This window comes from Pollachius pollachius, assembly GCF_949987615.1.
Source record: "Pollachius pollachius genome assembly, chromosome: 5".
Lineage (NCBI taxonomy): Eukaryota > Metazoa > Chordata > Actinopteri > Gadiformes > Gadidae > Pollachius > Pollachius pollachius.
This window is the reverse complement of record NC_136938.1, coordinates 3,879,740-3,889,739: the sequence shown is the minus strand read 5'-3', so window position 1 is coordinate 3,889,739 and position 10,000 is coordinate 3,879,740. Positions and strand designations below refer to the sequence as shown.

General features: G+C 47.4%; 1 protein-coding gene across 8 annotated transcripts in view; it reads right to left on the bottom strand.

Moving 5' to 3' along the window:
• The window catches only part of celf6 (CUGBP Elav-like family member 6), a gene marked incomplete at both ends in the record, with an annotated part of 132,237 nt that overhangs the window by 113,231 nt on the left and 9,006 nt on the right, over window positions 1-10,000 (bottom strand). The gene's annotated exons all lie outside the window — the stretch shown is intronic.

Genomic DNA, 10,000 nt, shown 5'->3' with positions numbered 1-10,000 from the left:
AATGCATATGCATTATGCATGTGACAATATATGCATTTATGCATACACGAACATATGCATGCATACATGCACACTCTCATGTACCCTGAGACGGTAAGGTGATCACATACACAGATGAACATGTATTTACGCATGCACGTGTTTGCATGCGGTGTTGCATTGTTTAATGTCATCAGACATGTTGTGTACTCCATTGAAGTACATCACTGCTGAAGGTGGGCTGAAGACTGTAGTCCTCAGAGACGAGAGCCGTGCCCCGACCACAGTACACAGTTTTACCCTCCATGCTGCAACCCATCACTGTAGGCCTGCACAGGAACATGCCGCGCTAATGCAATATTGATCCGACAAATATGTGTGTGTGTGTGTGTCTGAATGTCTGTTAATCTGTGTGTGTGTGCGTGTGTGTGTGTGTGTGTGTGTGTGTGTGTGTGTGTGTGTGTGTATGTGTGTGTAAGTGTTCGTGTGTGTGTATACATGTGTCACTGTGCATGTTACATTGTCCAAGTTTGCAATTGAAGTGTGTGTGTGTGTGTGTGTGTTTGTGTGTGTGCGCGTGTACTTGTGTGTCTGTTCTTGCATGCGTGCTAGCGCATGTGTGTGGTTGTGTGCTGTGTTAGTGAACTGGCCTTGTGCGCTGGCCCCCAAGTTGTGTGAACTATTGTTGGCGGCTGCTCTGTTGCTTGTGTTGAGTGAGTAAGTGGATGGCAGCTGTGAGCGAGCTGCATTAATAACCATGGGCAGTGAGCTAGCCTTGGTGCTATTCCTGTCACCTCACTGTCAGATGGCCCCTCAGCGGCTGGGGCCCACGGCCTGCCCTGTGTGACTGTCTGTACTGGAGGACTGTCTGAACTGTCTGTCTGTACTGGATGACTGTCTGAACTGCCTGTCTGTACTGGATGACTGTCTGAACTGGAGGACTGTCTGTACTGGATAACCGTCTGTACTGGATAACCGTCTGTACTGGATGACTGTCTGTACTGGGTGACTGTGTATACTGTATATATATATATAAATATGTACCAGGAAGCATCCAAGACCCAGCGAGCTACCCTATTCAATAACAACATACATCCAACTTACAAACACGGCCGCCCACTTAAAACCGCCCTCCTTCACATAAGCATTCATAGGCACAAACACACACACACACACACACACACACACACACATACATATATATATATATATATATATATATATCTTGGGCTCTGCGTTCAACAGCAAAGAGTGTTTAATTTTTCAGTCACTACGGCAACGTGGTCCGCAGGGGTTCCGTCGAGCTGTAGATAGCAAGCGCCACTCCACCTCCCGCACTCCAGCGTTAACCCACTCTTGTTATTACAGTTTGACTTTCTCCCTCTACCCCCCCCCCCCCCCCCCCCCCCCCAGTCTTTAATCAGCATGTAAACAAGTGCAAGGTCATTTTGTTCCTTAAAGAGGGAGGCGGGGGGGGGGGGGTTGGGGCGATAAGAGGAGCTGCTGTAGTTAATCCTTTGGACACACTGATGGAGGGGTTTGTCCTGGAGATGCTTTGGTGTTAATTATGCAAGACTGCATCTCCTGAACTCTCTCTCTCTCTCTCTCGCTCTCTCTCTCTCTCTCTCTCTCTCTCTCTCTCTCTCTCTCTCTCTCTCTCTCCTCACCCACTCACAATGACTCATCACTTTTTCCTCTCTTCCTTTATCTCTCTCTCTCTCCTTTACTTTTCTCTCTCTCACCCCCTCCTTTAGGTCTCTCTCTCTCTCTTTCTCTCTCTCTCTCTCCTTTAACTCTCTCTCTGTCTCTCTCTCCTTTAGCTCTCTCTCTCTGTCTCTGTCTCTCTCTCCTTTAGCTCTCTCTCTCTCTCCCTTCCTAGCTTTCTCATCCTGGACCTCGGGAGGCTGAACTGTGGCCACATATCTTGTCAGAGAGGGGAGGAGCGGAGGAGGAGAGGAGAGGATGGGAGGAAAGGAAGGGAGGGGAGCCGGCGTTCGCTACATCAACGGATCCAAAATGGAGTCCGGGGAGAGCCAGAGGCCCGGGACTTATGGAAAAAATAGTGATGCAGGGATTTATATAAATAACGTGTGTGTGTGTGTGTGTGTGTGTGTGTGTGTGTGTGTGTGTGTGCACACGTCTGTGTGTGTGTCTGTTTGTGTGTCTGTGTGTTTGTTGTGACGAACGCCGCGATATACGTCAATAGTCCATGTATACATGAGTCATTTTTCCATCCGCTGAATGCTTCGATTCTTCTCCCCGCGTGATTAACTAACGATGTGCGGCATGGCGGTTTAGTTCCGCCGCGCCGAGCCCGACGCCGTGTTGTTTGTCTTCCCAGGACTATGGTTTGTGTGTCCAAATAATCTGCGACGCACAAACAGCGCCGTGATGGCATAACGGGCTGGGGGAGACGCAGAGGGAGGAGTTGTGCAACACATGAGTGGTTTGGAGTCGGAGTGGAAGGCGGAGCGGGGAGACGGAGAGGGAACCAGATGAGCTGGATGTGAGGAGACTATTTTTACCACGTGTTAGAGAAGGACACATTCGGCAGCACCATATGTTGTGGCTGCCACATCTTTATCAAACACAGAGCAGGGACTACAGGTACGCGTTGGAGGCTATGAGGAGTGACATGTGTGAGGAGGCTATTTCAAAACAAAGAGTGCATTTTATTTATTATTTAATGTAGTAAAAAGCGTGACAAAAAACATTGATGTATAATTGACAGAGTCCTCCGGGCCATCGCACAGCGTGACTAAAGATGGAATCAAGCCCGGGACATTTTCAATCCACATCGAATCCTAATGATGTAAACAAAAACATTGAAACCCAAAGTGATAAATGCTAAGGATTTGAGAGACGTGGAAGAATTGTTTAACAACATCCACTCCAAGGTGAAGAACACAGCTCTCGTCAGAAGAGAGAGAGAGAGAGAGAGAGAGAGAGAGAGAGAGAGAGAGAGGGCGGAGAGAGAGAGAGAGAGAGAGAGAGAGATATAGTGTGATCAGTCAGGATATTTTGGTTGCTGTTAGGGAACAATTAGAGCGGGTAAGGATGGGAGGGGGGGGGGGACGAGTGTTGCTCATTGTCAGTCTCTTCTCCTGCGTGCCTCATTATCAGACAAAGAAGTCAGATGAATTAAACAAGGAGAGAGAGAGAGACAGACACGCAGAAACATAGAGCGAGAGGGAGGACGAGAGAGAGAGGAGTGCGTGAGAGGGAGAGAGAAGCCCTCCCATCCCAGATCATCCAGGCCTCCTCAACCCCCCAGACTCTACCTGTCAGAGCCGGAGACACAGCGCCTGGCTGCCTCCCCGTGTCGGAGTCTTTCTGTGGGGGTGGCGGGGGGACAATGGCTGTCTGGAGTGCATTATAAAAATGAGATGTACCGGAACACGACACGTTCAGTGATTGTGACTTCCATCCCTAACTGCAGAGTTTAGTTATGGCCGCCGTGGTCCCGTCTCATCCGTCTACGTTTACCTCGGATGAACCCTGCCTCGCACAGAACGCTGCGACTGGTGGGAATCGTTTTTGGGACCTTTTGGTACAAATCTGCGTATTGCTACTCATGTGCGACAGTGGAAGCCCTGCGGTTGATTGCGGCATCAAAGCCATGGAAACTAAGGCAGTACTTGGCAGTGCTGTTGGTTCTCGCGACGGCGCGGCTGACGTCTCTCTCTCTCTCTCTCTCCCTCTCTCTCCTGACCTCGGCCGGGTTGGACTCCGGCTTGATGAAGATTGTGAAGATTCTTTTATGTGGCTGTTCCCAGCGAGGACACAAAGGGAACCAGCTCCAGCCGATGTCCAAGGCGAGAAACAGACGCTCTGCTGCAGCAGCCTTCCAGAAGCCCTCCCTCCCTCCGCCTCCAGCAGGCCTTGGGTTTACCCGTCCATATACCTTCATATACCTACGCCTGTGTATCTCTGTATGAAGATATAAAGTCCCAGCCGTTGTACAACGCCCATCTGCTGCCAGGATTAACATTTATTCACTATTCAAATTCGAAAATCCCAACTCCATGGAAGCAAATTAATTTCCCCACAATGGTTGGGCCGGGGCGGCCCTATAATAGAAAACAATGAAGACTGCATCCCTGGATTGCGATTCCATTCAGCGGCTAATCGGCAGGATTGTGACCGCGCGGTGTGGTTAAGTGCTTTCATCCCGGAGGGCTGTGAAAAACAATGGCTCTTTTTAATTTCTTCTCGCTAGCAGACGAGCCTGACTAGATGAGGACATGATACAGACTGAATTGATGATGAGGAGGGTGGCGTGGACGAAGGGGGGGGGGGGGGGGGGCGGAGGGGGTCGGAGGTGGTGATGGGAGGGGCTTCATTTTGCTTCATTTGTTACTCACCGTGCATCGGACTCAAGGAGATTAGGAGTCTGGCGGGGAACACAAGCTGACCGTAAACAGCCCCGATAGGTCCGAGGGAAGACTGGGTACTGCCCTGGGCGGCCCGGCTAATTAGTTTACCCAATCCGGCCCAGCCAGGACCAGGGCCAGCTGAGCAGCGCGCTACGCCCTGCGATAAGGCAGCATGACACAGCACCTCACACGCACACACACACACACACACACAAGCATGTACACACACAACCATGTACACACACACACACACACAAAAGCATGTACACACACACCCAACACCTCACACACACAACCACACACACACACACACACATAACCACACACACACACACACACACAGACACAGCCACACACACACACGCACATGTACACACATGCACAAACACACACACACCCCTCCCAACACTAAATATATCCATTAACATGTTGCAGAGATAAAGAGGACTGAATGTACCATGTGCGTATGTGTTCCAGTGTATTCTGTTTTTGTATTTGTTTGTTTTTGCTGTATTGTGTAGTTTGTTTGTATTTGCTGTATTGTGTAGTTTGTTCGTTTTTTGCTATATCGTGTAGTTTGCTTTTTTTTCCTGTATTGTGTAGTTTGTTTGTAGTTTGTTTGTGTTTGTATGTGTGTCTGTATCTGTGGCTGTGTCTCTGTGTGTGTTTGTGTGCATGTACGTGTATGTGTGTGCGGGAGTGTTTGTTTTAATGTGTTTGGGCTAGAGTTTGTGTGTGACATTCAAGAGCTCAAAATTAGTTAATTGCATCCAGAGATAGAAACAATGCAGTACCTTTTTAAAATACAACAGTACAAATTATTAAATATGGCTAACATGTACGGCTTTGGTAAAACTAAGAGCTGCCTTTGAGAAGACAAGGCTCCACCAGAGCCACAGAGAGGCGAACACGTGGACTCTGGGTCGATGAAGGAATCTGATGCCTCGACTCGCTTACGAAACCCCAAACTTGGAGCCTCCCCGACCCATTTCCATGAGAGACATCCTCCAGGCCTCCTTTGTCCCCGAGACTTTCACTTGCAGAAGATGACAGAAAATGACGACAAATTGAGGTAGAGTGAGAGGGGGAAAAAAACAGAGTTCAAACTGCAGCATTTTGCTACTCCTTTCATTGCAACCAGACGCCTTCCAGCATAGCCTTTCAAATTTGAGGAGAAGCACTTCTGAAACTGAGGGTAGGGAACTTTCTCTTTTATTCTCCCTTTCCTCTCCTCCTCCCCCTCTCTCTGTTTCGCAAGGCTGCCTTGTTATCAATAAAGAGGCCAGGTGCTTCTGCAACTCAGACGACAGAAACCAAGAATGCAGAATCGTTCTATGAGCAGCTCAAAGTGTGATGAAATGACAGGAGTGATGCTGTGGTACGATCGAGAACCAACACACCCACTCAAAGAGAGAGAGAGACACAGAGACGGAGACAGAGAGAGAGAGAGACAGAGAGACAGAGACAGAGACAAAGAGAGAAAGAGAGAGAGAAAGATAGAGAGAGCGACTATGAGACAGAGAGAGAGACAGAAAGAGAGAGAAAGCAAAAGAGAGTGTGAGACAGAGCGAGTGACAGAGAGAGAGACAGAGAGAGAGAAAGATAGAGAGAGCGACTATGAGACAGAGAGAGAGACAGAGAGAGAGAAAGCAAAAGAGAGTGTGAGACAGAGCGAGAGACAGAGAGAGAGACAGAGATAGTCAGAGTGAAGGAGAAAGACAGAGAGAGACAATATAGATAAAGGATTAGTCATATAAAGAAAGAAAGTAATAAAGATAGATGAGAGCGTGAGAGCGAGAGAGCGACAGAGCGAGAGGTGGTGTTAAAGTGTGGAGGAGAGTCACAGGGCGAGCACTGAACTGAGGAGACAGAAAGACAAAAGACAGCGGTGTGAAAGGAGGGAGGTTGGGGAGGTTCGGTGGCTGAACTAATACTGGCGCAAAACTTTAGTTTTAATCTTAACTTGAATTCGCTTTCGGGCTTCACTTATGGCCAATTAGCATGCGTGTTCTGTGTGCACGCCACGAGATAATTGGCCTAAGAGGAAGAGAGTCGCGTGACCCTTAGATGGGAGGTGCCGGATCCGTCGAGTGCCTCTCTGGAGAAACGCAGGGGGGAAGTCTACCCACTCTGCAGAGGGACATGCTTGGGCCCCAGCCATACATCTGTATAGAGCTGGGGTTGAATTAGGTGAGGGTTGGAGACCCTGGAGTCATCGTTTTATTGCAGTATGCTACACGCTGAATATTTGCAGAAGAAGAATCAGAAACGTATTACAAAAGATTTTCATCTGGGTGCAGGTATTGGCAATTCTGGTATGTATTCTAGAAATACAAATCTAGAATAAAAAGTCTCAAAGGATAATTATCAGTATTATAAGTATGAATGTAATTTCTGTCGTATTTGCAATTTAATATGCATAATTAAAGAGGAAGGCTGCTACACCTCACATTACTTCTTAAGGAAATTAAACTTATATAATTTTAAATGTAACATGAAACCAAACACGTAGAACAATATCCCTTATCAAGTAATTCCTTGTTACATATTTGTGGTTAGTTCTTCCAAAAATGTCTCTTTACCTCCCTTTAATTCTTTCTTTGTTTCTTACCTTACTTCCATCTTTCATGAATGCTTACTTTCTGGCTTTACCTCATAGCTCTGACTCATCCTCTCTCTCTCTCTCTCTCTCTCTCTCTCTCTCTCTGACTCATCCTCTCTCTCTCTCTCTCTCTCTCTCTCTCTGACTCATCCTCTCTCTCTCTCTCTCTCTCTCTCTCTCTCTCTCTCTCTCTCTCTCTCTCTCTCTCTCTCTCTCTCTCTCTCTCTCTCTCTCTTACTCGTCCTCTCTCTCTCCTTCCCTGTGTCTCTCACTATGTTTCTCTCCGACTCCCCCTCTTCACCTCCACTCAGATCTCAACAGGCACGGTGGAGTGGAGTCACCGTGGAGAACTCTGCTGGTCCGAGTTGTCTTCCTCCAGCACCACACTGGCTTCCTTTGTCTGGCCAGCCCCAGTCCCAACACTCCCAGTTCACTCCACCAGCCTAGTCTGTTGGCCCACATCGACAGTTTGCTTCAACTCAGAGTCGAACAACTTGTTTTCAAAGTTGAATATTCAACATCTTGTGAATGAAGATATTAGCATCAGGTTCATTTGAATATTAACCAAAGAAACGCGCTACTTTATCATCCATGACTTGTACAAGTTATTCATTCCAATGGGTCAGACTTTGTTTGTTTGCTGTCAGCTCGCTAAATAACAATGAAACATTTGCTTTAGAGCGAGAGTGGTGATTACTTGTTGTAAATTAAACTCTTTACTTTGAGGTCAATGCATTTCTGTTGGCACTCAGCGTGCCGGCCAAGTACAGCACGGGCAAAATGAACTCACTGCTCTCTGTAGAGGAGGCAGGAGAGCCAGACACACACAAACACCCAAACAACTACACACACAATCACACCCACACACACAAACACACACACACACACACACACACACGCACACACACATACAGACGCACGAAACGATTAGGTCATGGTGACAAACTCCCTCTCTCTCATACACCCCACAGTATTTCCCCCTATACTGACATACTGTCACACATTCACACACAACCACACACACACACACACACACACCCATACACACACACACAGAGACTACACCTATGCGCGGCCCAGCATGTGATGCTCCTCATCAAACCGGGGGCACATCTCATTAGGCTACAGTGTACGGTGCGGAGCTCAGCCTGGGATTGGAGGAATGACCCCTCGCTGGGAGCAGCTGAACGGAAAAGTTTGGCCCAATCCCATAGACGATAGCTCAATAAGAGTCTCTCTCCCTCTCCCTCTTCTGGACAACAGCAGGGATAACAAGAGCTATGTCTGCAGCAGCCTTTGGTCTGCACATGTGCAGTAGGTGAATGTTAACAAGGGACAGTTTGTGTTGTCCAGAGACTGTGGGCCTCTGTGTGTGCCGTGCATGTCTGTGTGTCTGTCTGTGTGTATTACATATGTATGTATGGCTGTATCTTTATGTCTCCTATTACCTCCCTCTAGCTCTCTCTCTCTTTCTCCCTGTCGCTCTCTCTCGCACTCTTGCTCTCTCTGTCCCCCCCTCTCTAGCTCTCTTTCTCCCTCCACCTCTCTCTTGCGCTCTCTCTCACGTCCTCTCTCTCTCTCTCTCTCTCTCTCTCTCTTTCTCCCTCTCTCGATCTCTCGATCTCTCTCTCTCTCTCTCTCTCTCTCTCCTCTCTCTCTCGATCTCTCGATCTCTCTCTCGATCTCTCTCTCCCTGGCCCCCTTAGGCCCTGTTTAAAGTCTCATCTAGGGAGGTTTCAGGAGTGTGTGAGTGTGTGCGTGTGTGCATGTGTGCATGCGTGCGTGTGTGTGTTTCCTTCCTTATGGGGCCCGCGGGCCTAATTCCATCACACCTTGTATTCCCAAAACACCGCTGGTGAAGAAAACCCTAGCAGGTCTGTGTAGGCCTGAGCAGGTCTTACCCGACACGGCATGGAAACTGTTCTCATTCCCTCTGAACACTCGGCTGCAGCAGCACTACACAACTCATTAAACATGCTCTCTGTAGTTTCTTTATATTGTGTTGCATACAATTTCAATGCCATGTTTCAATATTCTCGTGCACTGTCTTCAAGTTTCGAGTATGCGTAACAGCAGTCAGCCATCTTTCTTTTATTGATTGTCTTTCAACACTTTGTGATTTGTGAGCAAAAGTAGAAACCGATTGACAAACTCTAGAGAGCAGGAAGTGCTGGGCGTTTCTGCGAGACAAACCTGTTCAAACTCTCCCCAACTGTCTTGTTTATCAATTCCATAAAGTTTAACTCCTTTTCTTTAGTTTGAGCAAGTGGGAGCTGCTTCTGACTGTTAACGCTTCCTGGATAGTTTAGCTCAGCGAGTCTTCTGTTGTTTCTAGCTTTTAATAGAGAATGACGAATAGGAATGACTATTAATTTGCAAAGCTGTACGTGCAACATTATGGTTGGGTATGTGTAAAAACTAATTGGTGTGGCTCTATCCAAAGATTGTGTTCCTCTCTTGCTGCGTTAGTAACACAACAATGGAAGGTAAAACACAAACAGCAGATGGTCACCGCCAGAAAAAAGACTTGTTTCTACTTATTTGTTGGATTACATGTGATAATGAGAGAGGGATTCCTCAAAGTAATTACGAGCTGCGACAGCCATATTGAGAGAGGACAGTGGAAGGACAGCAGGGCCTTAAAGGAAACTAAAAAAAATGTATCTTCACCGGGTTGATGAGTGTAATAACACAGTGAAATGTGAAAGACAGAGACAGAGAGAGAGTTTTGTGTGTGTGCCTGAGTGTGTCTGGCCATGTGTGCATGAGAGTGTGTTGTATGTGTGTGTCTCAGTGCATATCTGTCAGCGTATGTTTTTGTGTGTGTATATCTCAAATGTATTTTTATGTTTGTGTGTTTGTGTGTGTCTGTGTCTTTGTATCTCAGTGTATTTGTGTATTTGTGTGTGTGTCTGTGCGTGTCTCAGTATTTGTGTGAGTGTGTTTGTTTATGTATGTGTGTTTGTCTCGGTGTGTATATCCCAGTGTGTGCGTGTGTATATCAGTGTGTGTGTGTGTGTGTGTGTGTGTGTGTGTGTTTGTG